The sequence below is a fragment of the Kogia breviceps genome, chromosome 11 (genome assembly GCF_026419965.1).
Source record: "Kogia breviceps isolate mKogBre1 chromosome 11, mKogBre1 haplotype 1, whole genome shotgun sequence".
NCBI classification, from domain to species: Eukaryota; Metazoa; Chordata; class Mammalia; order Artiodactyla; family Physeteridae; genus Kogia; species Kogia breviceps.
In genome coordinates this window covers 44,237,629-44,262,755 of record NC_081320.1, presented here as the reverse complement: position 1 = coordinate 44,262,755, position 25,127 = coordinate 44,237,629, and the positions used below count along the sequence as shown (strand labels likewise).

General features: G+C 42.4%; 1 long non-coding RNA gene across 13 annotated transcripts in view; it reads right to left on the bottom strand.

The window, feature by feature from the left end:
- The window catches only part of LOC136792144 (uncharacterized), a 114,038-nt gene that overhangs the window by 56,812 nt on the left and 32,099 nt on the right, over positions 1 to 25,127 (bottom strand). For 11 of the 13 annotated variants that reach the window (XR_010835500.1, XR_010835494.1, XR_010835498.1 and 8 more), the window contains 2 exons: positions 20,332 to 20,438; positions 1,857 to 1,920 (listed from right to left, as the gene is read on the bottom strand). This is a non-coding gene — a long non-coding RNA (uncharacterized lncRNA). Of the gene's footprint in view, positions 1 to 1,856; positions 1,921 to 16,784; positions 17,840 to 20,331; positions 20,439 to 25,127 lie in introns of those variants that run through there. The other 2 variants (XR_010835502.1, XR_010835504.1) reach the window with 1 other exon arrangement.

Genomic DNA, 25,127 nt, shown 5'->3' with positions numbered 1-25,127 from the left:
CATTATAAGTCTAAACCAATTCCCATACACCCATATTGGGGTCTGCTGACACTGAGAATGTGATTAAGGAACACAGTGCTTCTGTCCCAAAGAAGGACAAAGAGGTTATATGTAAGTCCTTGTGCCACCCTGCGATACAATTCCTACTGTTTCCAGGATGGAGTTCTGGAGCTTCAAACGCCAGGGAACTAGGCAAAACTAAGGTGTCAGTTTCAAGGATTCCTTTCACCTCGGTTGGTGGGTGCCTAAAACCAGCTGAGAGGCTTCTCCAAAGGAGAGGTAAGGACAAATGCAAGGAGCAGGTTTCCTCCCAAGACCTAGGGCAGCTGTAATAAGCCTTGCCTTCCTAGGCCACTCAGGTAATTACCTTCCCTTTCTAAGAGGAAGAAGCAAGAAAGGCCTCCCTAAGGAGGCCCCTGTCCCTTCCACAGCATCTGAGGCAGGAGGCTGAGAGGCTCTGCAAGGCTGTGAGTACCAAAAAGGAACAAATCCTAGGCAAGAATTCTGAGCTTTGAATTCCTTTGTTCATCACACCAGAAACTGCAACTGTAGGCACCATGGCCCAGTAGCCTTCCTCAGGAATCCTTTTCGTTCCAGGAAAGGAGGGGTAGTGAGAGGTCCCTAAATTCTTCACAGAGGTTAAAATTTATAACACTAGATTAAACAAAGAGAGGAAGAGGTGAGGATGGGAAATAAATCTTCTATCTTACATGAAGAGAAGACAAAACTTGATGTTTCATTTGTTAATGTCATAATTATAATAATATAGCCTTAAATATTGTTTAACCTAAAGGAACCCTCTAATAAAATTTAAAACAGGATGTATACACTCCAAATCAAATAAATAAGAATATTTAAAATACAATTAATAGGGCCCTTTCTCACCTTCTGAGATGGCCCACACTCTTTCTGTGGAGTGTGTTTCTCCCAAGGCCGCTCTTGCCTTCTGAGATGACCCATTCTGTCTGTGAAGTGTGTTTCTCTCTAAATAAATCCACTTCTCACGTATCACTTTGTCTCTCACTGAATTCTTTCTGCGATGAGATATCAAGAACCTGAGCTTCATTAAGTCCTGAGACCAGCTAAACCAACTCCCACGCATCATCAACACCACTGGGGACGCCTTCTATGCTGTTTCTTTGTGACTTTTTGGGCACTAACACCTGGTTGGGAGATTACCTTGGAAGAGATAGCATCTAAAATCATATTTTTGTACTATGATGCTGTTACAAAAAGTGCTTCATCATCAAGGAGATTTATAGAAAAGCTATGGAAACAATTACAACCGTTCCACATCAAGAGGATGGCTATGCGAGGATTCCAGCCCATACTGACTTAAAACAAGGAGCTGTCCTGCCCCTGGGGCCCCTAGATCAGGCATCCAGAGATTTTTACTCCCTGAGAGGCAGGGTTGATGCCCCTACTCAGACATGAAGCAGTTACATAAGACAGACCATCGCCCTTCTGATTCCCATAAGAATATGGGAATAAAATCTCTGAGGGGGAGAATGAAACAGAAGGAGGCAGGGCACAACCTTTGAAAGAATGACATAGCCCGAGGACATGACTTAAACTGATTAAAACCAAATGGGTCCAAGATGGCAGACAAGTCAACTTCCACTAGACCTTGAGCCTCAGTATATGCTCACATCAGCAAGCTAAAAGACACACCCACAGGTGCCATGACAGTTCCAAGACTAACCATAAGCATCAAAAAGTGGGTGGTGGCCCAATTCCTGGAAATCCCCACCCTTTACTAAAATAACTGGAATACTCCTCCCACTCATTAGCTTATGAAATTACCTACTCTATACCTATTTTATACTGACAACCCCATACCCTGGTGCCTTTCTCACCTTCTGAGATGACCCACACTCTGTCTGTGGAGTGTGTTTCTCTCTAAATAAATCCACTTCTTACCTAAAAAAAAAAAAAGAAAAAAGAAAGAAAGAAAGAAAGAAATTAATAGGAACATTCTATTCATATTGCTCTGTACTTGCTTCTTTTTTGGGGTCAGGGGTGGATGTGAATTTATTTACATTAGGCCTTATGAAAGCATAAAAAGGTTACATTTTGTGGCATATTTAACAAAATGTACTGACTGAAAATAAAGCTGGAATTGTCCCCAGAAAACTCAGGACGCCTAGTCTCACTAGGCTCTTTATAGCAGTCCTGTAGGGTATACTTGCTCTTTTCACTGATATAGAACCTACTTCAATGTTTTCATGGCCACATAGCATTTCACAGTCCCTACTCATGGATATTTACCAATGCAATAAACATTCTTGTCCGGAGAACTCTGTGTTCAAGGATAAGCACTTCTTTAGACAAAACTGTAGTTTGCCCTGCTGTGACTTGCCTACTTGTATTTTTTGCCCATTTTCTATAGGATTTGTTGTCTTTTCCTGATTGATTTTTAGAAACCTTTTATAGATTATAGATACTAATCCATTGGGTTTTTTTATTTTAGGCTACATTGGGTCTTTGTTGCTGTGCACGGGCTTTCTCTAGTTATGGCGAGTGGGGGCTACTCTTCGTTGCGGCGCGTGGGCTTCTCATTGCAGTGGCTTCTCTTGTTGCGGAGCATGGGCTCTAGCTGCATGGGCTTCAGTAGTTGCAGCACACAGGCTCAGTAGTCGTGGCGTGCAGACTTCAGTAGTTGTGGCACGTGGGCCCTAGAGTGCACGGGCTTCAGTAGTTGTGGCGCACGGGCTTAGACGCTCCACAGCATGTGGGATCCTCCCGGACCAGGGCTCAAACCCGCATCCCCTGCATTGGCAGGCAGATTCTTAACCACTGTACTACCAGGGAAGTCCCTTAATCCATTGTTTATCACATACATTGCAAAACTTTTCTCCCAGCCTGTTGGTTGTCTTCTAACTTTGTTTATGATGACTTTGCCATACAGAAGTTTCTCTTTTTTTTTTTTTTTTTGTGGTACGCGGGTCTCTCACTGTTGTGGCCTCTCCCATTGCGGAGCACAGGCTTCAGACATGCAGGCTCAGCGACCATGGCTCACGGGCCCAGCCGCTCTGCGGCATGTGGGATCTTCCTGGACCAGGGCACGAACCCGTGTCCCCTGCATCGGCAGGCGGATTCTCAACCACTGCGCCACCAGGGAAGCCCAGTTTCTCATTTTTATGTGACAAAACCAGTTACAAACAATTTAGAAAGTACTGCCATGGGAGCAATGTATTCCAAGCTCTGAGCCACACAGCCTCTTCTGCTGGGGGCCACATAGCTGTGCTTAGTAGGTTCCTGTGGTGAAATGGCTGGTTAGGCAATCATTTTCTGAGCTGTTCACGTCTGGTTTTACAGCCAAGGTGGTGGTGTAAATTAATCAAGTTAAGAAGGAGCAAAAGAATTGTGAAGATTTTACTTGCTTGCTCGTTTTCATCTATTTGGAGGCTTCTTTCTTATATGTTTGGAGTCATGTACTAACAATGTCAAAGAAATCCTGAGCCACTGAATATCCATAAACATCTTTATAAACAATAATCTGAGTATTTCCAGACCCTTTCAAATGTAGGCTTTAGAGCATTATTTGCTGTCACTGTGGAGGGAAAAATACATTCCAGACCCCACAGGAATAAAAGGCTCAAGAGTCAAATGACTCCTAAGTTTCAAGCAAGAAACCTTTAAAGTTTCCCTTCAGCCTCTCACAGATGATTAGCACTGGCCCCAATCTGATCCTGAACAGTACAAAAAACCCTAGTGGCCAAATGGGGTTTTGCCTGCAAGAGTACTTAGTCCCTGTTGCTGCAAACGTGCCTACAGGCCCAATACTTTGTGGAAGCCATCCCACTTGGCCAGAACTACCTGCCGCCCCACTACTGAAACTCCATAGTATTTAGGCCAGCTGTGCAGAAGACAGGCCTAAAAGATGGTTCTGGCCTCCTTTCCCCTGGCTGAAACCTGACAGTCCTTAAGAAACTTGGTTTCTGAACAATGAACGTTCTGCCATAAAATCATCCTTCAGTATCCAGTGGTACCCAAAGGAGAAACAGATGGTCTGTCTCAATGCTGCTTTAACGCCATTATTCCTATGACCTTAAAAAAAAAAATCCTTCCTTTGCTGAGGCCTATACCAAACAACAATGCTCCTCCCCATTTCTGTAAGCTATTGACCTCCTGGTCATCAAGGACTTGGCCCCTTGATCAGAGTCTGCCTTTCCACTCCAAGTCACACCTTTTGCCTGCTCATGGTCTCCTATATCCTCCTATATTTCTACCTCTCCTTGTTTTCTACAGTTTCTTCTTCAACTTCATTGACATTTCCAGCCTCTCGATGCCCACACCCCTCATCGTTTTGCTGCCTATCAGTCCTCTCCTAGATTCACTTCTTTCTCTAGTCAAGTAGACAACCACTCTACTACCAATATCCGAGACTCCCCTTACTCCAAGTCTTCCATTTGCCCCACAAACCACAGCTCCTGTTTAAATACGAATGTCCTCTGCTTTAACCCCCAAGTTGCTGAGCACTGCTAAAGCAATCATTCATCATGAGGGCTACTTCCTCTAGAAAGTCACTGTCTCCAATATTAGCTGGGTCTTTAGCACGGCTCAGCTATCCTCCTCCGTGTCTCCAGATTACAGCCATTGGCACAACAGATTTTAAAAACCATGCCACTGTCCCCACTATCGCACCCGCTCCTGGCAGACGACTTCAGTTTCTTCTGCCCAGAGAAAACAAAGCCCAACAGAAAGAAACTGTCTCCTCAAAATACCAACTCCCTCTGCCCCATCACATCCCTCACCCTATCAAATGAGAGTCAAAAGTGCTCCAGAGAGTACTAGCAAAAGGTGGGAAAGCAATAAATGGTGATGTGGTGGTGATGCAGTTAAAATCAGCGATGGCTTTGTCCTCTGTTCAGTTCAAGTTTAATCTCTCTACCGACTCGTAAGATACAGTAGACCCTTCTCCCCTGGAGCCTTGCTCAACAATTTTTATTTCTCCTTTCTGTCTTCAACTTCTCCCTCTCTTCTAGCTCTTTCCCCACAGCACAAGGTCATGCTTGGGTCTCAAAAAACAAATAACTCTCCCTAGATCCTATGTCCCCCCTTCACCAACTCTCCTCTCTTCACAGACAAGCTTCTTGAAACAGTGGCCTCCCTGACGGGGTCCACAACCTTGCCTCCATCTGCTAGCTGCAGAGATACTATCTAATAAAAGAGAGTGGACTGCTCTTATTTACCAAAGGTCTGCTCTTCGGAAAACTGCTCTAGAGATTAGCAAAGAAACACGGTGAAAAGAAATACACTGTGTTGCAATTAATTCAGAACTTTAATAATATAAATGAGGAGAATAGATTTTCCTTTGTATCAACACTACATCTGACTAGGGTATAAGCAAGATCGTTTAAAACGTTAAGACAAAGAAACGTGTTTTCACAAAACTCTGATTCTCTAGATCCAAAGGTAAAAATCGTCTCTCCTCTCTGAGCTCCCACAGCATTAGTCTTATACCTGTCATACCCTATCAGTTTATATCAAATTACCATTAAACTCTCTGCAGTTAATAAATAATTGATACATGAATGATTATTATTATAGATTGGATAATTCTAATAATAGATCTACTCAACCAATTAAATCAAGCCCCCTGAAGATCCTCCACTGACATTTTGCTAACTTAGTATTAGGCTTTTTTTACATATTGAATTTCACAAAGTTGCGTTCAGTCATTCACATCCTGTAATTCAGGTTTTCACTTATTTAAATGTGCCTTAAAAATATCAAATACTGGGCTTCCCTGGTGGCGCAGTGGTTGAGAATCCGCCTGCCGATGCAGGGGACACGGGTTCGTGCCCCAGTCCGGGAAGATCCCACATGCCGCGGAGCGGCTGGGCCCGTGAGCCACGGCTGCTGAGCCTGCGCGTCCGGAGCCTGTGCTCCGCAAAGGGAGAGGCCACAACAGTGAGAGGCCCGCCTACCACACACAAAAAAAAAAATATATCAAATACTAAGGCATTACCATGTCACTTGGTGTTCAGTCTAAAAAGACTAAGGTAGAAGTCAATGAGGCAGGAATTATCCAATCTGAGGGGATGTGAGCAGGGAATTCTGGGGGAAGGAGTGCATCTTCCCTGCCTCACCTGAAAAACAGCCCAAGAGACGCTCCTCCAGGAGGGAATGAGACACCCTCTCACACCGTCTGCCCCTTCTGCCTCAGCCCCTTGACACGACCTGAGTGTTCAGCTCCCTGGCACAGGCACGGCTTTGCCATTCCTGGACCTCCCGAAGTGTGTTCATTTCTGAAACAAGGAAGTCTGCCTAGAAAATCTCAAACATTTTTTTCTGATACAAATAACTGCACATTATTTAAAGCATGAAAATCAAATTTGGTTTTGAAAAGCAGGTTCAGTGCTCAAAGAAACCCAGTGGTAAATCCCTTTGTGGATATGAAGAATCTCCATGTCCTCGTCCCCCAACCACCCTCAATATAACTGTTAGATCATCTGTATGAAATCAATAATTCTCCGAAAGTAGAACATGGAGATTGGTGTCAGAAGCTTCTTCCAAAGCACTGATTCCTGCCCTGACAGTCCCGCTGAAGAAGCCAGTCTTTAATCCTCACCCAGGCAGAAATACGGGCTTGGAGGACTGTGTAAGGGTAAAAAGGTGGCCAGGAAAGCAGGCCAGGAAACACAGGGCAGGGCCAGGTGACAGGCCCCAGTCCCTTTAGAGCCAGAACCAGAACCTCCCAATTTGTTTTACCCTTGTAGAGGGTGTAATTTCCAGCAGGGCTAAAATAAAATCACCAACGGCACACAGCCAAAGGGCAGGGCCAGGCTGGGTAAGCAAAAGCCAGGGATGAGCCTAAGAGGCTCCTGATTTAGAATCTAAGCAGTGAGGAGCAAAGGTAGCGGAAAGCCTCTACAGAGGACTTACAAAGTTAGTTGCCTTCTTTGAGTAAGATCCAGGTTGCCAACAGGAAATCTCCTACCTCCATGGGCCTCCTTACTTGCTCCAGAGACTTTCTCAGCAGCCTGACCTTTTTAGGAGGAAAGATCATGAGACTGGGACTCAAGTGACACCAGCATACTGGTTTTGGAAATGTCCCTTCTCTATGGAGTCACCAGCTCACAGAGCAGAAACTTTCCATGGTGTGCTCCCATTTCCTCCCCTCACCAATACAGAATCTAAGACTTGTCCCCAAACCACCCAGTCAAGCTATAGTGTGAGGCTGTGGAAAGAATGCTTCACACAGTTCAACATGCCTGGGGAGAAAGATTCCTTCAGTCCTTCACTCGTTCACTTACTCATTCATTCACTCACAGTTTCCACACACTATTACTGCCCACTGTGCTCCAAGCACTCAGCTGCAAGGATGCCTTGCAAGATTCTTAGCGGACACAGTCTGGCAATTGCCTAAGAACCTCTTTAAAGTGGACCCTGTTGATTCAAACTTCTGACAGGAAATAACTGCTTTTTGTGTCTATGCCATCAGGATGGGTTAGGTAAATAATTTAATCCCATAAATATGACTGTCAGTTGGAAAACTGCAGTGACTTATGAGACTTCTGGTTTTCTACCCATTAAAGCGGGTCTTCTTAGGATCTCTACAAGCTAATGCATACACAAGTGAGTTAACTATGTGATTCCAAAAGTAAACAAACCTAATGACTTCACAAAAAAAATCTTTTTTTCATGTAATTAATCCAGACAGCCCTTCCTTCATGGGTCTAAGTCAATATGCTTTTATTGTATTGCTCTCAAAAGAATGAAGCCAGAATTCAATAAACCACTAAGTTACCACCCTAACTCTGCTGTAACCAAACTAGACAACCTTACTTAAAATACCTCAAGCTATTTATGAAGATTAGGACTTTTTTTTTTCCTTTTGAATTCAATGGAACATCCAACATTCTCTGGTTAGAGGAATGTCAGGGCCTACAAGGGACAGGGGACAGGGTGGTGACAGTGAGTGACTTGATGTCTTCCCTGGCTCTCTTCTTCCTCCCACCTCTTAACTGTGGGTACTGCTAGCTCCAGGCTACAGCTTTTGCTCTAGTCTTTCCCTCCTTGGAAAATTCATCTTTAAGAGATGGAGGGCTTCCCTGGTGGCGCAGTGGTTGAGAGTCCGCCTGCCGATGCAGGGGACGCGGGTTTGTGCCCCGGTCCGGGAGGATCCCACGTGCCGCGGAGCGGCTGGGCCCGTGAGCCGTGGCCGCTGAGCCTGCGCGTCTGGAGCCTGCGCTCTGCAACGGGAGAGGCCACAGCAGTGAGAGGCCCGCGTACCACAAAAAACACAAAACAAACAAACAAACAAAAAAAAGAGATGGAGAGTAGGGAAATGAGAAATGGAATTTGAGCCCTGAATACCTTAGTTTGAGTCCTAATTCTCTAACTGAACTTCAGTTCTAATAAGGAGTAAAGTAATAAAGCATCGTATACAGGATTGTGTTAAATAAGCTGCTGTATATAATGGCCTTTGTAAATGGCAGATTGATTTTACAATAATGCTGTGGCTGTTGTTTTATTATGATTACTGCCCAATCTTACCTCTACTCAAGCTCTACTCTCAGGTTCCAACTGAGACCAATGCCACACTCCTCTCCAGAGTCTGCCAAGACTGCCAACAGGAAAGGGAGAACCAAGATATGACCCACCCCTCCTTCAGGAATCTCAAGGGTGTCAAATCCAGAGAGTTCCCACTCCTACCTATTACCTCTATTTTTACAGATAACTTTTTATCTAAATGGGAATCCCCACCCTAAAGAACATTTCTTTTCAGATATACCTCTAGCCCTTCAAATTCAACTCCAAGAAACAAATTTGTCTCCCCTTCTAGAAGAGTGGTTCTCCTTTCCAGTTACTCCATACCTGCCATGACGAGTAATTTTCCAACTTCACAGGGCAGACAAACACTTTGGCATTATCAGTGACTTGTTATTCTTTCTTTCTTTTTTTTTTTTTTTTTCTGGTACGCGGGCCTCTCACTGTTGTGGCCTCTCCCATTGCAGAGCACAGGCTCCGGATGCGCAGGCTCAGCGGCCATGGTTCATGGTCCCAGCTGCTCCGCGGCATGTGGGATCTTCCCAGACCAGGGCACGAACCCGTGTCCCCTGCATTGGCAGGCAGATTCTCAACCACTGCGCCACCAGGGAAGCCCCTATTCTTTCTTCTTTATCCTCTTCCTGCCTGACAGACTATCAGATCGCTGGTTTCTTCTATGAAATGTCCTTCAGATTGGTTTTTTTCCTTATAATCCCATTGCCTACCCCAGCTGACACCTTATTTTCATATTTCAGGCCTGGACTGCCACTATAGATTCCTAACTGGTTTCCCTAACCTCATTTCTCACTTCACTCATTTCATGCATTCACACCATAAAACCTTCCTACTTTTATCACCACTATTCATTACCTAGCCCATCAAGGTTTAAAAAAAAATTGTCTGCTTTCAGCCCACCTACCACCCTCAAGTCAGAATCTATTTCCTATTTTTTAAAAAATAAATTTATTTATTTTGGCTGTGTTAGGTCTTCGTTGCTGCACACGGGCTTTCTCCAGTTGTGGTGAGCGGGGACTATCCTTCATTGTGGTGCACGGGCTTCTCATTGAGGTGGCTTCTCTTGTTGGCGGAGCAGGGGCTCTAGGTGCACGGGCTTCAGTAGTTGTGGCACGTAGGCTCAGTAGTTGTGGCTCGCAGGCTCTAGAGCACAGGCTCAGTAGTTGTGGTGCAAGGGCTTAGTCACTGTGCAGCATGTGAGATATTCCTGAACCAGGGCTCAAACCCTTGTGCCCTACATTGGCAGGCGGATTCTTAACCACTGCACCACCAGGGAAGTCCCTTATTTTTTTAAAGTGGCTTTTCTTTTTCTGAATTAGAAAAGATAATCTCTGTTAACAATGTGTTGCATGATTTTTAAAATATATATACATAGCTATGGCTATATTTATCTCAACTGAAATAGGTTCATATGCTATATATTTTTTCATGTATATACTGTAGCCATCTTTCTGTGACAACAATTATACATTTACTTCGTGTATCGCTGTAAGGACATACCACTATTTATTTGACCAATCCCCTATCAATGGCTATTTTGCTTGCTTTATAAGTTCTGTAATAAATATTGTCACACATACATCTCTGTACACTTGCCCTTGGGATAAATACCTAGAAGTCAAATTGCTGGTTTAAGAGCATGTGTACTTTAAATCTGATACATATTGCCAAACTGAACTTCAGAGAGAATTTATTCCCAGCAACAGAGTATGAGATCCTGTTTCCTCCAGCCCTCAACAGTAATAAATATTTTCTTCTTTTTAATATTTGTCAATCTGACTGTTGAAAAATGATATCTCATTTCTGTTTGTGTTTTCTGGATTATAAATAACAGCTTTTTTCTATATGTTTTATTGGCCATTTATATTTATTTTTCCATGACTTTTACCATTTTCTTTTTGTGTTTTTTTCCTATTGATTTGTAAGAGCTTTGTACTCATTAGAGATATGTTGAAAACTTTTTTAACCAGTTGACACCTACTTTTTATTTTGTTTATGGTACTTGTTGTTTTTTTAAAGCTAATCCACCATACTTTTTCCAGAAACCAAAGGTTTCTGCCTTTGGTACTGCACTAAAAAAACTATTTTCTAGTACACTTATCACTTGAGCATTTATGTAAATATCTTTAACACAACATTGTAAATCAACTATAATCCAAAAAAAATAATTTTAAAAAGTAAAATAAAAATAATTTTAAAAATAAAAATATTTATCTAGAATTTATTTTACTAGAAGCTGACAGAGATTTTCTTTTAAATGGTTAGACATTTGTCCTAAACACTATCCTTTGCCACTGAAACCTAAGTCTGTTTCTGGACTTTTGAATCTATTCTGAGCTCTACTCCCCAACAAAAGTTCTTCTTCCCAGTTAGATGAGTTTTTTCATTGCCCACAATAGGTTTTATGTAGGTTGCTGCTTATATTCACATTGCCTCTTACCTTCCCTCCACAGACCCTTCAAAGCAAAACCATTTCTGGGGTAAGAAGAAGTAAATGCTATTTAAAACAAGAAATACTGGGGCTTCCCTGGTGGCACAGTGGTTGAGAGTCCACCTGCCGATGCAGGGGACACGGGTTCGTGCCCCGGTCCAGGAAGATCCCACATGCCGCGGAGTGGCTGGGCCCGTGAGCCACGGCTGCTGAGCCTGCACGTCCGGAGCCTGTGTTCCGCAACGGGAGAGGCCACAACAGTGAGAGGCCCGCGTACCGCAAAAAAAAAAAAAGAAATACTTCCAGAAGAGAGAAGATAATATAGAAGAACACATACGAGGTTCTACAAATCCTTTGTGTGGCTAAGAAGTAGATGAGCTTTTTATTCAGCCCTTCAGCAGACCCTGGATATATACAGAGGTGAATCTGGGAGGCAGAGTTATAGTTCAATTGCTTTGCATAATAGAGTAAGAAGTATTTGGAGCGCTTAGTGGTAATAGAGTAAGGAAGGTTTGCAAAGGAAAGAAAGATAAGATTGTTAAGAGACACCAAGGTCACATATATGGGTGATATTAATCAATCCCTAATGGAAAGGTGGGCAAATTACTTTAAGGGAAAGGGATAGCCAGTACGAGAATTCCAGTTGCTTACTTTGCTGCAATGTAAAATACTCTCCATTACCCCAAACTTTAATAAAGTCCACTACACACAAAAAGGCTTTGAGCTGGGAGATATCTGAGTTCTACCATCTGTTTCAACGTGGATGGAAACAGGAACAGCATGCTTGAGACAATAAGACTGTCTATAATCTGAACTAATAATGGAAGAAAGAGATCAAAATCAGAGTGACAATAAATACATGAGCTCCCAAGAAACTGGTGAATTCCAGGTGAAGGAATCAGAGTTTCCACAAGTTGCAGAATGACACCTTGAGCCAAAAGTTTAAGGGAAAAGATGGTTCCAGCTAACTAATGTGTTACACTACGATACTCAATTATCAGAACCTTTTAAACAGAATCAAACTGCATGAGATACAACAGTGATGAACAGAAGTAGCGGGTTGGGGAGGTGCTGATCACTCTGCCTGCACAAGAAACAAGCTGAGGATTGTCCCTTCACCATTGCACATGCTACCAAAGGGGTCTTGCTGTCCCTACCCCACCTAAGGTGTCCTCAGTTGACTCTCACCTCTTCCATGAAGCTTTCTCCCAAGGTTTTAGCCCTCAGATGTTTCCTTTCCAGAATTTCCAGTTTACTTAAAATCTAAACCTCAGATTAACCTTTATTTTTTGTCTGTTAATTTCTCTGTGGAATTCAACTATACATGCCATGCAGACAAGAATTACATGAAAGAAAAGGAAAAGAAAAAGAAAAGAAAAGAAACAAACCACCTACACACATCCTGAACATCTTATATTACACTCAGAGCCTATTAAATTCTTGGTGGGGGAACAGTGCAAGACAGTGATGCAGAAGCAAGTTTACTAATCAACCTAGATGGTGATGCTCCTAAATCAAGGAACAAAGTAAGAGGAATAAAAATAGGAAGGAATGTGGGAATAGGGAGAAGAGGATGGGTTGATGAAGAATGTAATCTGGCTTAAGACATGTAGAGTTTAAAATGCCTAAGAGCCATCCAGGTTATAATATCAATAGTGTATGGTCATCATGAGTCAGGAACTAAGAAGAGATTTAGGTTGGAGATAGAGATCTGAGAGTTTTTGATAAGCACAGATGACATCACCCAGGGACAGTTTATAGAGGGAGGAGAAAACAGGTCTAAGGAAAGAATCTTTGGAAATGTCTTCATGTAGGGAGCCTGTTAGGAAAGACTAGTTGGGGAAAGTAAGCCTTCTGCAGTTATAGACAAATTAATAATTATAAACACCTACAGAATGAACAAGTATCTGGCTGGCTCTATTTAAGATCTCTAGATGCCCATTTCAAGCCCTCTTCCCACCTTCCTGCAAGTGAACTCACTCACTGATCTTCACAGTCAAAACCATGGTCTTGGGCTTCCCTTGTGGTGCAGTGGTTGAGAGTCTGCCTGCCGATGCAGGGGACATGGGTTCGTGCCCTGGTCCGGGAAGATCCCACATGCCACGGAGCGGCTGGGCCCGTGAGCCATGGCCGCTGAGCCTGCGTGTCCAGAGCCTGTGCTCCGCAACGGGAGAAGCCACAACAGTGAGAGGCCCGCGTACCACACAAAAAAAACAAAAAACAAACAAACAAAAAAACCCATGGTCTTTCAGAGGAAGTGGCAGAAATGGACAAGTGTCACAGGCCAAGGCCCCTAAGGTGGGGCTTTGTGGGTGGAGGATGCTATTTGTTGATGTTCAGAGAACATCAAGGTGGTCAACACTGGGATATCAGTGCATGGCCAGAACTCTACTTACCAAAGCGTAGCTGTAGGAAAAGTCTCTAGTATCGGAGAAAGGACCTGGCCCAGAAGAGATTGGAAAGCAAAGGCCACAGCCCCTGATAAGGGGTTGACAGCAGGGTTACAGTCCTCGACAGGGCTAGGGGGTCCTCTGAGGCAAAAGCCAAAAAAAAAAGGTGAGATGGAGGAGAGGCTGAGACTGGTGGACAGAACTGTCACTCAGGGCACATGCCCAGGAGTTCCTCCCTGATAGGGCACTGGCTCCAAAATCCTGGTGATCAGCAGATCCAGCTACATCACTAGATCTTGTGTATGAGGCTAAGGTGGTTGGGAAGAGAGGCAGGGGTGTGGTATATCCAGAAATTTACAAAGAACTGTGCTGATTCTAGTAAGGAAGGAGGTCCACATTATGTCAAACTTTAGCAGGTGAGGGGTAGAGACCATTCTTCAGGTAGTTCTCTAGGGAAATGTGCTGAAAGGAGTGAGAACCTTAGAGGCCTGAATGAAGCCAAAAGTCTGATCCAAAGAAAATGCTCTAGACTTAGTGTAGAAATGTGGACAAAGTAGAAGTTGAAGCCTGAGGGTAAAGGGCATCCATGAACCTAACTGTGACGAGCTGGGAAAGGCACTGAGATTTGAGCTGTCTCTGTCAAACACTCCATGAGGGAAGAAAGATGTGAGAATTCAGATCACAAAGGCAGTTTGAGAGCACTGGTAAATGAAAGATGAACAGTTAACCAGTAGCAAATTCAATCCAAAAAAGTTGAAGATTGAATCATAGGTGCTATGCTGGCGGCACCTCTGGCTTAGTTATTTTGGCTCCACAAAGTTAGTGAACAAGAGAGAACTGCACCTTTGTATGGATACCCCAAGTGCTTTGTCACTGCTTTGGACAAGGCTTATTTTACTTTCTGGTAAAGCCCTATCTCAGCACAGCTCATTGGGAAATCAAGACCAAAAGTTGTCTGTGACCAGCGGCCACTGAGGAAGTACCCTGCCCATGTTGTCATTGGTGGCCTCTTTTGCACCACCATTTTACATCATTTATGGGAAGCTGCCTCCTGCTTCCTAAGATCTGTGATGGTCTTGTCTGAGGACATCAGAGCAAATCACAGACTCAAAGGTCCTACACTCCTTATTACGTTCTGCCTGTCATCTGTTCTCCAGACAACACCATGACTGCATATCCAGCACACTGGTGGGGAAACCTCTCTACCCAGCACTCTCTCTGGAGTTCAAGAGCCTCCATTACCCCCACTCTCAGCTCCTTATCTTTCCTCAGGCAAAACTGTGAAGAAAACAAAGTGTTTCTTTAGAAACCCAACTTCTCTTTTCAGGGCCATTATCTCAATCTCAGTGGTGTCTCCTTCCCGTCACTATGACTGGGGGCACAATGCTTTCTCCTCTCTATCCTTGCCTTAGTCTAGTTCTCAGAAATCAATCTCATAAACTCATTCATACTTCTACTTACATGACCAAGACGCTTCATAATCAAACCCTTTCCTGGAGTTTTTTCATTTTTAATAGGGTCTCAAAAGACTTAAGGGAAAGAAATTTCACTTGTGGAATTCCAAGCAATAGCAAATAGCTGAGGCAAGTCTTCGAGGGGCAAGACGTATTCCTGGTGTCCCCTGAAATTATACCACTTAACAGACCAGCCCTGTCTCTTCTTATTCCATCACCTGACACCCTTAAGCTGTCTCCTCTGCCAGCCAGAGGCCAGGCTCCCCTGGATCTGGGCCAATAACCACCGCCATCTGGTCTCCCTTGAAAAAGCAAAAGGGAGACATCTCTTGTTTACTCAGTAATAATTCACTGTAATCGTCACATAACAGGTGCCACCAGCTCCCAGCTCGCACAGTAAGGCCACACCACACCCTCACCTCTGCCGCCATCATGGCTTATTCCTTGGAACACATCAACAGGTTTTATTTGGATGATAGGACAGGGCCTCTTAAACAGTACACTATTGTTACCAGTGGTGTTTTAACAGTGTGAGTTACACTACAATGAAGACCTAGAGGTAAAGAACAAAGACTTTTTAAAATCCTCCCCTACAGTCAATTGGTTATCTTTCCCACATACAGTTGTTGCACCATATCTATATATAGAACCTAGTACTAGTCTATAAACAGGATGCTCTGGCTAAACACATCTAAACAAGCAAAACTGTGAGATAAAGAAAGATGGTATCTCCCCACCTTCTCTTCTTTCCCCACCCTCCTTTCTTACATCTTGTCAGAGACAGAAGAGCTCTAAGAAAACAGCATGGGCTTTGGAATTGGACAGACCTGAGGAGAAATAAATCATAGCTCAGCCTTTTATTAGCTGTCTGACCTTGGGCAAGTTACATAACTTCTTTTTCAGCTTGCCCATGTGCAAAAATGGAGATGATAACTTACTGATTTGTATTATGATATTAAATAATAAAATATTCAAAGACATCTAATATATGCCTGGCTCTCCAGGGATGTAAGTTTGTTCTTCCCAATCTAGTTTATCATGTACCTGGTCCCCTCATGTTACGCTCTGGTTGTCCAAGGTGTGTGCAACACACAAACTTTCCCTTCCTTTTCCTAAACCCTATCAAAGTTCCCATCCCTTACAAAAGCTAATCCAATTACACTGCTAAAAGGAAAGCAATTCTGATAAAATGAAGTCAAGTAAAATGTGGACGATATTGCTGGGTTCCCATATTAACTCTGTGGGAGATATTTCTTCATTTAAAAGAAAGGGAGGGCGTGGAAATTCAAATGAAAGAAAAGACTTCTAATGATGAGACTCTCCTACAGGACAGGGGATCAGTGTGTTGGCCTCTCTCCCTGCAAGCACAGTCTCTGTGGTAAAGATGAGATACAGGACACCATCTCAGATTGCTGAATGTCACACCTCAAATCAACAGGTCCAGAATCGAACCTGGGAGCCTTGGCTACCTCTTCTGCTCTGGCCAGCACACACTAATTCCTTAGCCAACAAGTTACAGTGGTGCTTTTTTCCCTAGGAGGTTTCCAACACTATTTTAAACTCTATGGAATCAAGCAGTAATAGGATTTAATTATGGGTCATAGCCTTGGAACAGCCTATTTGAGGCCTGGGCTCACTTCCAGAATCATACCTTACCTCACTGAATGGTCTCAACAAGGCCCATGTTAATAGAGAAAGCAAAGTGGGCCTGCATCTTGACTTCTCTCTCAGTGATCTAGGAAGGAGGAACACAGGAAAATTTCTGGACTTTCCACATCCAGGATCACTGAAGCAGATTACTACAACTAAAAACGGCTTAAGTGTAATCACGTGGCACAAAATGCTATGCTGACTATAAATCACAATTCAGCATGGGAGTTCTCATTGTGAGGGACTCTTTAGCAGTGTGCATGTTCTACTTGTCCTTCTTGGCAAGGCCCCAGGGAGCCCGGAGCATAGCCCAGGCTGGGCTCTCAGTGGTCTGGACACCACTGCGGGGTGAAAGGGGCTGGCTGGCAGCTTCAGCAGATGGAGTTAAGAGGAAATGAAGGTGAAGTCCAAGGTAAGGAAGGGGCTGGTGGTCTAGGCAGGATTATCTGACAGCACATGCTCAGGGAAGTGGCAAAGCAGAAACAATAATAACAAATGTTTTAAATTATTTTATATTTATCCAGGTAGTCACCATGGTAAATATCAAAATTTTGCTGGGTTTTCCTTATACTTTGCTAGATTTCCTTATACTTATTTTGTGTTTAATATTGTTTTTAAAATATATACTGAGGGCTAAAATTACGAGGAACATCATAATCTTCCTATTGCTTAGGCCTCTAAAGTTCTTTTCTGTTTTTTTTTAATAAATTTATTTATTTATTATTTATTTTTGGCTGTATTGGGTCTTCGTTGTTGTGCGCAGGCTTTCTCTAGTTGTGGCGAGCAGGGGATACTCTTAGTTGTGGTGCGTGGGCTTCTCATTCCGGTGGCTTCTCTTGTTGCGGAGCACAGGCTCTAGGCGCACGGGCTTCAGTAGTTGTGGCACGTGGGCTCAGTAGCCGTGGCTCGCGGGCTCTAGAGCGCAGGCTCAGTAGTTGTGGTGCACGGGCTTAGTTGCTCCGCGGCATGTGGGATCTTCCCAGATCAGGGTGTGAACCTGTGTCCCTCGCATTGGCAGGCGGACTCTTAACCACTGTGCCACCAGGGAAGTCCCGAGGCCTCTAAAGTTCTTAATCTGGTCCTTGACTTCAGCATGAAGCAAGAAAAACCAGGATTCCAAAGCTTCATGGTCAATATTCATTTTTTCATTCAATAAACATTTCTTCAGGGACCAATAAGTGCCAAGTCTTTACTCAGTCCTGGGATACAGCAGCAAACAAAACAGATATGGTTCCTGAGTTCCCGGAGCTACAGTTTAGTGAGAGGAGTTGAGAATAAGATCAGGATCCAAAGCAAAAGGTCTATATTAGAAAACAGGCAAGATTCTGTAACCAGCAATGGGATGCAGAGGGAGGAAACCTCTTCTGGGATGCCAGCAGGAGACCATGGCAGACAAGGTGCTGTTCAAAGAGATGAGCTGGGTCAAATAATACCCTTATCCTCCCATTCTTTTTGGCAGGAGAGAGAGCCACTGCTGTGGGTTGAGTTAATCAAGAACAAGTGACCAGGGCCCTCACAGCCAGTGCTACCATGAAGCTGTTCCTTCTCTGCTCACAGCCATGAACTGTGATATGTGCCACGTGAGCTACATGTGAGATCCTGAAATCTCCAAAGGAAAACAAGACTTGAGCTGTCTACTGACAGGAATTCTAGGAAATATAGTGGGCCAGAAATGGGAAGCATAAAAACAGTCGCCAGAAGAAACGTGGTGACTCTCCCCTGAATTGTCACTGACACTTCTGACATTACAAGGGAATGAATAAAAAAAGCCTGATTTCACCTGGAGGGGTGGGGTCAGGAAAAGACCTGCTGAAATGATCAGGCTACATACAGCCAGAAGCCTCCCGAGAGGCATTTTTGCTTTAGGGTGTAAAGTGGGCAAGGATGGGGAAATGCTGTAGCCTGCTGTGTTAGAGAAAGGAGCTATTTGAGCAGCTCAGCCTCAGCACTACCAGAAGTGGGAAGGCTGTAGTAAAGGTGAAGAGCTGATAAGAATAACAGCAAGAGCCTCAGAGTGAGTGCCCAGCCAGCAGAGCAGTGGCCTAAAGAGATTTCCAAGTACTTGACCTCTCTGGGCCTCAGTTTCCTTATCTGAAAACAGAGATGATAATAATAGCATGCACTGGTTTCCTAGGGTTGTTGTAGCAAATACTACAAACTAGGTGGCTTTGAACAACAGAAATTTTACTCTCTCACAGTTCTGGAAGCTAGAATTCCAAAATAAAAGGTGTCCGCAGGGCTATGCTCCCTCTGAAAGTTCTAGGAAAGAACCCTTCCTTGCCTCTTTCAGCTTCTGGTGGTTTCCAGTAATCCCTGCCATTCTTTGTATATGGCAGCATATCTCCTATCTCTGCCTCCATCTCTACATGGTCATCTTTCCTCTGTGAGTGTCTCTCTCTTCTTATAAGAACACCAGGCATTGGATTAGGGACCAATCAAGTTATGACTTCATCGTAACTTGATTATATCTTACAAAGACCCTATTTCCAAATAAGATCACATTCACAGATTCTAGGTGGATATGAATTTTTAGGGGGACACTATGCAACCCAGTACAGAGCACCTACCACATACAGTTTATATATGTAAGATGCTTAGAACAGTTCCTGGTAGATAATATATGCCATGTATGAGTTAGCTACCTTTCTTCATTATCTCTGGCAGATAGTAGCTGCCATGAAATATGTGGATGCTCTGTTGTGTAAGAATCATCCTCCTTCCATCTTGAGTCAGAGGTAAACTCTGGGACTAGAGTTCCAAAAAGAGAAGTGAGGACAGAACTAGAACACAATGGGTTTATTACCATTCAACACCACCTCTACCAATACCCTATCAATACACCTAGGCTGGAGTGAAGAAATATCTGCTACAGTCACATCATTTGTTTTTTGAACAACAGAGAACTTATCATTCCAAACTAACAATGGCCCCATCAAAGAAGTCCTCAAATTAGTACCCACTTAGGAGGAGCTTCCAGAGCCAGGAGAGAAGCTGCACCAGTGAGTCCAGCAGCCTCATCACTTAGAATCAACTGTGAGTTCTGATCCCAAACTCCTTTACACAGCATATTCATCCCATAGTTTAACTAATGAATGACTACTGACTGAGTCCAAATATTACATTCATTCTCTAAAATGGAGATTTGCTACTTGCTATAGCTAGGATAGCTTACTTTCAAATTAGGGGAGGGGAGAATAGATTAAAGCCTCCTGGCTCTTGCCCTTCAGTAAAGGGGTTTGGGACACTACTAAAAAGAAATAGAACCAGATCTCAACTTCTATCTTCATATCAAAATAAATTCCAGATGAATCAAAGATTTAAATTTAAAGATTAAAAATACACAGCCACGCAAAGTACTCAACAAGAATGAGTAACTATTTTTATAATTTTGAGGTAGGGAAGCATGCCTTTTCTAAACATTGAACTAGTAGCAAAAACTGTAACGGAAAAGATTATCTTGACTACTTAAAAATGTCAAACTTTCAGATAGATAAAAAATTGTATAAACAAAGGTGAAAAACAAATGACAAACTGGGAACAATTCTGCACTATATACAACAGTCAACACTTTAGCTCTTACAAATTATTAAGAAAACATTACTGGGAAAATGTGCAAAGGACATGACATGAATAAGTGATTCAAAAAATATATACATCTGTCCAAAATGCATTTGAAAAGATGTTTAATCTTTAATATTCAAAGAAATGTAAATTAAATCATATTTAATGATTAAATATGATGTAAATTAAATCATAATTAAGTGCCATGTCTCAGTTACTATTTGAAGCATTTTACTTGGATCAACTGATTTATTTCTCATGAAATAGGTTCTATCATTATCCCTACTTTACCAAAGATGAAACTGAGGTACAGAGAAGTTAAATGACATACCCAAGGTCACACAGTAAGTGGCTGAGTCAGAATTCAGGTCCCATCAGGCTAGCTCCAGAGTCACATTCTCAACTACCATGTTATACAGTGACAAGACAATGTTTCACCTGTCAGATGAGGAACACAAAAAACACACAAGCCAGTGTTACTGGTAATATGGAGGAACAAGCAATCTCATGCACTGTTGGTATAAGTTAACATTCTTAAGGGTGGTTTGGCTCCATGAATCAACATTCTAACTGTGCATATATCCTTTATCTCAGCCATTCCATTTCTTGAAACTTATCCTAAGGAGATACATAGACAAGTGTATAAAGATTATTTACCAAGGTATTCACTATAGAATGTACATAATAACAAAATATGTTACAAATAAAAACCCCAACAGGCACACCAAAAATCCAACAAATTCATTCATTCAACAAGTATTTATTGAGCACCACCTATGTACCAGGAACTGGTACTAAGCTCTAGTTACAGAGGAGTAAAAAAAAAAAAAAAAAATCCCTATTTTCATGGAGCCTACATTCTAATGAAGCGTGTTAGACAATAAACAAATATGAAAAATATGTAGTACGGCATGTGGGGCTAAATGCTATAAAGAAAAGTAAAGGAGAGAAGGAAGATAGGAAAGGAAGGTTGTCACAACTTTAAGTAAGAGGGTCGGGGAAGGCACCATTGATTAGAGATGAGATAAATAGATTATATACTAAGAGAATAAAATGCATTATGGTATATCCACACATGGAAGTATAACTCAGCCATTAATTCTGTATTTACTGAAAAGATGTCTATAACACATAACCCAATGAAAAAAGATTCTCACTACACACAAAAATAAGGTAACTATGTGAGGTAATGGATGTGTTAGCCACATTGTGGTAATCAGCTAACAATATATATATATATATAAAATCATCACACTGTACACCTTAAACTTACACAATGTTACACATCAATTATATCTCAAAGAAGCTGGGGAAAAAAAGGTGAAAAAAGATTACAAAACAGTATTAAAGAAAAAACACAGGGTTTCCCTGGTGACGCAGCAGTTAAGAATCCGCCTGCCAATGCAGGGGACACAGGTTCGAGCCCTGGTCCAGGAAGATCCCACATGCCGTGGAGCAACTAAGCCCGTGCACCACAACTACTGAACCTACACGCCATAACTACTGAAGCCTGCACTCCTAGAGCCCGTGCTCTGCAACAAGAGGAGCCACCGCAATGAGAAGCCTGCGCACCACAACAAACAGTAGCCCCCACTCGCCGCAACTAGAGAAAGCCCGCATGCAGCAATGAAGACCCAACGCAGCCAAAAATAAATAAAAATAAAATAAATAAATTTATTTTAAAAAAACAGTATTAAGTTATGGGTCCATTGATATGAAATTACATGTGTATACATGCTTATGCTTTACATGGGAAAGAGAAACAACACAGAAAGAGACTGATAATACCAAGCAAGGGTCCAGGCTGAGTGCCAGATAAGTGGTACAGGCAGCATGTGTTTGTTCTCCTACATGCTCACTCATCCTCCTCTCCACATCTACACTTTGTTCCAGAAAAGATTTAACGACAGCAAATCCACATACGCCACAAGTTCTTTACCTCTGCCCATCCTCCCTCACCCTTTTCCCTGCTCTTCCCAGAAGCCAGGACAGTGACAGGGTGAAAGGGATAAAAGCTTAAGATCAAGATAAGCTGAGTGGACGTAAGACGGATGGAGGGACACCCCCACAGATCTGTATGGGATTCCTCTTATTGCAGCACATGGGAAACACCCTGGGAGGCATATTTCCTCCGTGCAGATCTATAAGATTTGAAGCAAGGCTATCTGATTTAGATTCCCTATTATATCTCCTACTAAAACCCAAATGCCTTACAGGGCAGCCAGGAGCAAGAATGACTCATTCACAGGGAGGTGACAAGCCACAGCAGGCCAGAACACTACAGCAGGCCAGAACACTACCCCTGGTACAGGAGTGCCTACATCTTCCTTTGAGCAGAAAATGACACACAGCTGAGCCCTTTTTGCCCCTTACCTTATCCCTTCCTCCATGCCTGCACCCAACAAGTTGTCCTGGCTATACCATGACTACCCTAGAGATTCAGATTTCCCCACTAAGATTCTTAGGCTAGGTCCCTACCAAGAAAGTTGCCCAAAATGACCAGCCATGCTACTCATGAAAATGTACACTGGAACATTTTCAGCTGCAACGCAGTTTCGAGTATATCCCTAGATCCAGATATATTTGCTCTCAAATATGTGGGAGCAGAATACACTTCTTGCTTGAGCATAAAGCCACACACAAGAAACTGGCAACTTCATAAAGGTGGAATCCATGTTGCTATTCCTTATTTCTTTAGCCTGAGGGTAGCAGTGGAGGCACACAAATAGAGGTAGGGGACCTAGGGAAAGATTTGACTATTTCAAAATATTTCTCAAACACTCTCTGTCACCTCTTAGATACCAACTATATGCCAGGCCTCATGTTAAGTGCTTTCATACTTACACCAAAATTGACAAATTACTTTTATCAAACATTCCTATTATGTGCTACTGAATTTAAGACACCTAAGGCACATACAGGTCCAGCTGCCCTGCTGACAGCTGAATACCCAACCTTGAAATTAGGCAGAGGGTAGAAATCTAAGACTTCCCTTGAGGCTACAACATAGAAGTCTCACTGCATACTATCAGGTCACAGCCTCAAGGCCCCATTCCAGCTTCTGCTTTCTCTCCTGGGCTTTCAGCAGGGAACATATCACACACACACACACACACACACACTCCAATGCCCTTATAGGGAAGAGTATAAGGTAATCAGAGAAAAATCAAAGCAATCATCTTTTCGGCAGAGAAGTCTCTTTGTCTCTTTATCAACTTCTCTCTTGTCTTTCTTGAATATGTAGTTATTGAGCAACGTCTATTATGCTTATCACTATAGGATATAATCGTAAGACATGCCTCCTGCCCTCAAGAATTTACTCTGTTTAGGAAGACAAAATCAACACACAGGAAACATGTTATTGAAAAGGGGGACGCCAATGTATATGTAAAACTGAAATAGACTCACAGATACAGAAGACAAACTAGTGATTACCAAAGAGGAGAGGGACAAATTAGGGATTACAGATACAAACTACCATGTATAAAATAGATAAGCAACAAGGATATATTGCATAGCACAAGGAATTATAGCCATTATCTTACAATGGCTATCTTACAATGGAGTATAATCTGCAAAAATACTGAATCACTTTGCTATACACCTGAAATTAATATAATATTGTAAATCAACTATACTTCAATAAAGGTGGAGGGGCTCTAAGATTTTTAGTGCAAGAGTGGCGCTAGTAACACAAATGGAAGGATAAATGATGTTAGACACACGGTACACATAGGTATCTTCAATTTCAACACAATCTCCCCTTTTTTTGTTCTATTCTTAGTAGAAATGTGTTTCACTTCAAGAAAAATCTCGAATACAAAAATCCAATACATAAAGTTGGGAATCATTCACTAGGAAAAAAAACTATCTCTTTGTTGTAAAGTTTAGGGAGATACCATTTAACCTGCCCCCAACCCATGTTCCCCATACACAACGTTTACATTCAACTATTCAGGTTCACAGGGTGAAGCAAAGTACTTTTTAAAAAAGATTATAAAAGGCAATATATTGAGAGATGAACAGATATAAACAATGTTGTACAAACAAAACATGAAATATTATTTAGCCTAAAAGAGGAGGAAGTCCTATCACATGGTACAACATACAAGAACCTCAAGGACTTTCTGCTAAGTGAAATAAGCTAGACACAAGAAGACAAATAGTATATGATTCTACTTATATGAGGTATCTAAAACAGTCAAATTCCTAGAAACAGAAAGTAGAAGGGTAGTTACCAGGGGCAAAGGGGAAGGAAAAATGAGGAATTGTTGTTTAATGGGTATAAGAGTTTCAGCTGTCCAAGATGAAAAAGTTCTGGTGATCTGTTGGACAACAATATGAATATACTTAACACTACTGAACTGTGAACTTAAAAATGGTTAAGACAGTAAATTTTATGTGTTTTTTATCACAAATTTTTAAAAAGGCAATACACACATGGGTTAAAAAAATTTTCAGCAACACAAAAAGATATCAAAAAAACCAACAAAAACAAACCTCCAGGGGTAGTCTGGGTATAACAAGTATATAGAGTAGAGTCCTCCCCTTTTTTCATTCAAATACTAATACTGGCATGCCACAAACTCTATTTTGCTTGCTTTAGTTTTCTCTTAACAATAGATCTTAGATATTGTTCCATATCATTGTGTGAGTGTGTGTGTGTGTGTGTGTGTGAGGGTGGATGTACATGTCTCATTCTTTTTAACCGCTGTATTAATATGGTGCTATCCACCATAATTTACTCAGCTAGTCCCTTATCAATATAGTAAGATGTATTTTTTTCTTTTTTTTTTTGCAGTACGCGGGCCTCTCACTGTTGTGGCCTCTCCCGTTGCGGAGTGCAGGCTCTGGACACGCAGGCTCAGTGGCCATGGCTCACAGGCCCAGCCGCTCCGCGGCATGTGGGATCTTCCCAGACCGGGGCACGAACCCATATCCCCTACATTGGCAGGCGGACTCTCAACCACTGCGCCACCAGGGAAGCCCAGTAAGATGTATTTTTAAGCAAAATGTGTTAAAGGATTTGCACACTGATTTTGCACATTTTTCCCCCTCAACAAAAATGTTCAGATTTCACTCTTCATAATACCTCCAAGCAACTATAAATGATGACTGACATTTAAT